The sequence below is a fragment of the Triticum dicoccoides genome, chromosome 3A, assembly GCF_002162155.2.
Source record: "Triticum dicoccoides isolate Atlit2015 ecotype Zavitan chromosome 3A, WEW_v2.0, whole genome shotgun sequence".
NCBI classification, from domain to species: domain Eukaryota; kingdom Viridiplantae; phylum Streptophyta; class Magnoliopsida; order Poales; family Poaceae; genus Triticum; species Triticum dicoccoides.
The window spans coordinates 381929710-381936154 of record NC_041384.1 but is presented as its reverse complement, the minus strand read 5'-3'; positions in this window follow the sequence as shown (position 1 = coordinate 381936154).

Below are 6445 nucleotides of genomic sequence, written 5' to 3'. Positions count from 1 at the left end.
ATTCCTTTGTTGGCTGTTATTCGAGTGCGCCTTCTCTCAAAATGGACACGGAAAATACCACATCATGTCGGGTGTCATACCATGATAGCATGCCAAGTTTCATGAATTTCACACAAGTTTTGGATCTACTAGAATTTAAAAACAAAGTATCTCAATGTTTTGCCGGCAATCAACGGTGCCCTAGTGTTTGAAATTCATTCCCATTTCTAGCATGGGACCTAAGCATGCACCCAAGGACACAGATTTCATTTTCGACCTATTTATATGCACTGGAGCATCTGCATGTAGTTCAAATTTGAATTATGCACATAAAATGCCTAGAAAACCCAGTAAATGTATAAAAATGTCCAAACGAACCCCGAAAAATTCCAAATTTGAGTGTTGTTCTACGTTGACACTAGAAAATTTTTGAAAGCAATAAGAGGCAGCGGATATCGTTTTGTCCCCAAAGGTGGGACGTTCCCTACCGAAACCATCAGGCTTGTTGTGAGAAGCTCTGGTTTGTGTGAAACTTATACGCAAACCTGCCCCAACTTGGACAAAAAATTTACCACGACATGTTGATGCCCCTCCATGATAGAATAGCAAGTTTCATGAATTTCAGACGAGTTTTGGATTTACTAGAATTTAAAAACCAGGTATCTCAATGTTTGCAACCGAGTGACCGTGGCAGCTTGTTTGACACTCATTCCCGTTTCTTGCACAGGACCTAAGCATGCAACCAAGGACACAGATTTGATTTCTCAACAAATTTATATGCATTAGAGCATGTGCAGGTAGTTCAAATTTGAATTATGCACATAAATGCATTGAGAACTCAATTAATGCATAAAATGTCCAAATGAACCCCGAAAAATCCCAAAAAATGACACAACACTTCTGTTGTTCTATGTTGACACGAGAATTTTTTTAAAGCAATAAGAGGCAATGGATACATTTCATCCCCAGAGGTGGGACGTTCCCTCCCGAAACCATCAAGCTTGTTGTGAGAAGCTCTAGTTTGTGAGAAGCATATCCCCAAACCTGCCCCAAATAGGGAAAAAATTACCTCGGCATGTTGATGTCGCTCTATGATAGCAAGCCAAATTTCATGAATTTCCGACGACCTTTGGATTTACTAGAATTTAAAAACCAGGTATCTCAATGTTTGTGGCCGAGTAGCGGTGGCAGGGTGTTTGACATTCATTCCCATTTCTTGCATGGGACCCAAGCATGCAACCAAGGGAACAAATTTGAATTTTGAACCAATTTATATGCATTAGAGCATGTGCATGTAGTTCAAATTTGAATTATGCACATAAATGCATTGAAAACTCAATTAATGCATAAAATGTCCAAACGAACCCCGAAAAATCCCAAAAATTGACACAACACTCCTATTGTTCTATGTTGACATGAGAAAATTTTGAAAGCAATAAGAGGCAATGGATATCGTTTCGTCCCCAAAGGTGGGACGTTCCCTACCGAAACCATTAGGCTTCTTGTGAGAAGCTCTCGTTTGTGAGAAGCATATCCCCAAACCTGCCCCAAATGGGACAAAAAATTTACCACGGCATGTTGATGCCGCTCCATGATAGCATTCCAAGTTTCATAAATTTCAAACGAGCCTTGGATTTACTAGAATTTAAAAACCAGGTATCTTAATGTTTGCGGCCGAGTGACGGTGGAAGGGTGTTTGACATTCATTCCCATTTCTTGCATGGGACCTAAGCATGCAACCAAGGGCACAAGTTTGAATTTTTCAACTAATTATGCATTAGAGCATGTGCCTATAGTTCAAATTTGAATTACGCACATGAATGCATAGAAAACTCAGTTAATGCATAAAAATGTCCAAGTGAACCCTGAAAATCCCAAAAACCAACACAACACTCGTGTTGTTATATGTTGACACGAGAAACATTTTGAAAGTAAGAAGAGGCAACAAATATCGTTTCCTCCCCCAAGGTGGCACATACCCTACCGAAACCATCAAGCTTGTTATGAGAGAAGCTCTGGTTTGCGAGAAGCTTATACCCACACCTGCCCCAAATGAGATGATATTTTTACCACGGCATGTCGCTGCCATTCCATCATATCATGTCAAGTTTCATGAATTTCAGACGAGTTTTCGATTTACTAGAATTTTAAAACCATGTAACTCAGTGTTAGCTGCCAAGCGATAGGGTCAAGGTGTTTGACATTCGTTCTCATTTTTTGCATGTGACCTAATCTTGCAACCAAGGACAAACATTTGATTTTGCAGCCCGTTTTTTATGGACGGAGCATGTGCATGTAGTTCAATTTGGAATTATGCACATAAATGCCTAGAAAACTTAATTAACGTATAAAAATGTCCAAACGATCCCCAAAAAAATCCAAAATTTAACACGACACTCCTGTTGTTCTATGTTGACACCAGGGAAAAAATTGAAAGGAAGAAGAGGCGACGAATATCGTTTTGTCCACAAAGGTGACACATTTCCCTAATGGAACCATGAGGCTTTCTTGTGAGAAGCTTAAACCACAACGTGCCCCAAATGGGACAATATTTTTTACCCCAGCATGTTGATGCCATTCCATGATAGCATGCCAAGGTTCATGAATTTCAGACAGGTTTTGGATTTACTAGAATTACAAAAGCAAGTACCTCAACATTTACCGGAGAGCCACGGTGCCGTGGTGTTCGAAATTCATCCCTATTTCATGCATGGGACATAAGCATAAACCCATGGACACATGTATGATTTTACAACCCATGTTGGTGCACTGTGGCATGTGCATGTGCTTTAATTTTGAATTGTGCACCTGAAATGGCTAGAAAACCAATTTAATGTATAAAATTTCCAAGCGAACCCTGAATAATTCTTTTGCCCCATTTCCAACATAGAGAAGATATTTATGCACATCCTTGTTTTCAGGCCTTTCCAAAGAAGTTCACTGATGATTACCTCTCAAAGCACCTTTTGGTCAGGAGGCGAGGAAGGTTTTCATACAACACCCACGGTTCAATATTGAAGTGTTTCTGAATAGGACGAAGGACGGACGGTCAATCATCCACAGGCACTGGCCTAAAGTTGCAAAGACCTTCAACATGAATGAAGGATCAATATTCGCCTTCCGCTTCAATAGATTTCCAGATGATATGAATGTGTCTATATACCGTCTATGATGCTAATTTTGAAAGGTTCTACATGTTGCATGTGAAACTTGGTGCTGGTGCAGTTGTGTAATGGGGTAGCTGAGTGCTGAAGCTATATCATGTTGTACTCTAATGTATTTCAATTATGAAATCCTGCATCCTTAATATGGTAATGAAATATATTATGTGCTTAATATGAATATCAATTAGATTAATAAATGTATTATTGATAATAGGGCAATTGGCCTGCTAATTGGGTTTTGCTATTGCAAACAGTTATTCAGAAAATACCATGGGCGATGACATCGGGCAACGCACACAGTTTCTAGGAATAAACCATGTTGGATCAAGGAAAAATCACACACAACCTTATCTTGAAAATTGTTTGCGTTAGGCTACCTTGCGCAAATGTTTCACATAAAAACTGTGTGCGATGGACATCCTTTTCCACACAGTTTCTTCTACGCACCATGTGTGATGCATTCAATAACGCAAACGATAAAATTGTTAATATCGTGTGCAATGGCAACGCTATCACAAATGATTTAACGTGGAAAATTGTGTGTGATGTACCAGTGAACGGAAATGTTTTCCTTGGAGCTACCATGTGGGATGTACATACGAACGGAAATGTTTAGCGGGGACTGACTGTGTGGGATGTACTTGCGATCGGAAACAATTTCGCCTGTATAATTGTATTTTTTAGCTCTATTGTACATATTTCCATATTTGAGCGCTCGCCGGTCGCAGACGACCTCATTTTGCTGAGCGTGTGTGCCAGGAGGGAATGTCTCCGACGGTTTCTGGGTCGTGTGGGAAGGACCCCCTATCGCTGTCACTCACTACGCGACGGTTCCAAATGTCATCGCAGAAAGGGGTTAAAAACCATTTGTATAGCACCGACGCTTACAAGTGATACTTCACCTGAAGAACAGGGTCATTCAAAGTAGATGGGACATACACGACGTCTTCGCTCTGTTTCTTGTTCAGCTCTGCCGACCTCTTGCTTCCCTCGGCGGCGGCCTCCTTCGCCGCGATTGTCGGCTTCTTCTTCTCTGCGGGTTTCTTCCCCATTCTTGCGGCAATATGGAAGGGAGAAGGATTCCATGGGGAGGACGGCGGCAGGAGGAGGAATGAGGGGAGGAACTGCCGCCTGGCTTGCGGAGGAAGAAGGTAGGGGAGCGGAGCGGGAGACAGGTGAATCGTGCCGCTCTATTCCCCCCCCCCCCGCTCTTAACGTGGAAAAGCAGAACGGGGGTGCGACGCTTCGGAAAGTTACCGTTTTACCTTAACTGCAACTGTCCCACGACCCCATGACGCGCGGTATTTACGCGAAGTGGACATTGGATTGACTAGTCGCCATAACAAAACCGGCATGCACAACGATCCCCTGCCACGTGTCCGTGGACATTTCGGGCCTAACCCAATGTGTCCCGCGACACGCGTGCCTCAGGCCCGGGGGCTTATGTCGGGGAAAGCAAACAGGGGTACATGTTTTCCCCTGACTCATGCACGGACAAGCCGAGGTCGATCCAAGATGTACAAAGAACCCAAAAGATTCGAAGGACCAACATGCAAATCGGAAGGACCGAGAATGAGCCAAGGAAGCAGGATATCGGCAAGAGAAAATCCTCCCTTGCCGGGCAGGTGAGCCCTGCAAGGGGCGATGCCACCCCCAAAATCAGACAACCAAGGCACCCTGGCAGGGCCTGCCGGGGGTCACGGAGGCAAAACTACCTCACCAACTGCTCCAACATGACCCACGTCGTCAATCAGTGCGGTGTTAAGCCGCAAGGTGATTAAGTGGCAGCCATTCGCCACATGGTAGCCATTTCCTACAGGAGAAACCCACAGATGACACCCATCCTGCGATGTGTCAAGCGAGCAGGCGCGGAGCTGGCAAGATAACCCGGCAAGCCTTGCCGGGCTACCAACGATGTGACGGTAAGCGATGCATTTAATGCGCCCTATCAGCCCGTAGAGTTAGGTATGATAGCACTGTTTGCTATCTTATTAGTGCATAATGACTACTTTGCCACTGTGGTTACCCCTTGATCTACAAAAAGGAGGCCCATGGCAACCGTAGAAAGGGTTAGAAGATTGTATAACTCACACCCCCATACGCGCGTAGTCGCTGCTTCCTGAGGCAACCCCTTCCGGGCAAGTGTACTGGGCACCACCACCTTCTTTTCCACCATCAATCCACCAAAGTAGGAGTAGGGTTTTACGCCTCACGGCGGCCTGACCCTGGGTAAATTGCATGTGTGATATCTGTCGTGCTGCCCCATGCTGGTCTACTCTATGTGCAATGCGTCGCCCCCCTGCCGAACCAGCAAGGGACCTCCTGGTCCCATAGGTGGCCGTGGTTTCCCGCGACAGAAGGTAACTAGCATTATTAACTAATGATAGTATAAAAAATTGCAAACCATGTACCCTCAAGGTAAATATCATTTGGAAGTCGAGGGGATATCAAAATTGCTTTCCCAATCTTGATAATCGATCAAACATAAAATTGGTTGAACGAATCAAGAGAACAGCCGGAGGAGGCCCACTCTTGACCTTTCCTCTTGTCTTCATAATTTTTTGTGCAGTTAAACCAAAATAAAATGACATCAGCGCCTTGGCATTTTCGTGACACTGTACAAAAAAATTGACTTATCTCATGAAAGTGAGGTATGTAATCTATAAGCATTAACAGTGCAAAAATCTGAAGGTAGTAACAAGCTTCATCGTTGGTATACTGGTTGTGCAACAACATTAGAATGCCTAAGCTGAAAAATATTTAATACATCCACAATCAATAGCTAACCCTGAAATAATCCAGTGACATTAAATGGCATTGCTTAAATTTATCGGTGGCATTAGACTAAGTGCCGCATTAGTTAAATGTGGCATCAATTTAGCAGAAGCATTGCTTGACTTTACCGCTGGCATTATACTAACGGCAAAAAAGTGGCAATAAGAGCATGGGAGGCCCTTTCGGACAGGGGGCGCACCGGTACGATGTACCTCCACGGACGCATAGAGTGGTGACGGAGGTATGCTTCCCAGAGCAACAAATATCCATGCAGCATATGTGGATTACATCACATTTTTGTTCTCTTTAGCTACCTTTTTCCTATGTGAGGACAACAAACCGATCGACCTGGTCATTCTCTATTGCGTTGTCATGCCTTTCTACCCTTTTAACCCTTTTTCAACCAAGAGACACGAAACTCGTTCCTTAGCTACTGATTTTCTCCTGTTCAACCTACATGCAAATTCGATGCCTAGTCTCTTGGACAATACTTTCTCCCTTCCTTTCCTTATTCAACCCGGACATGG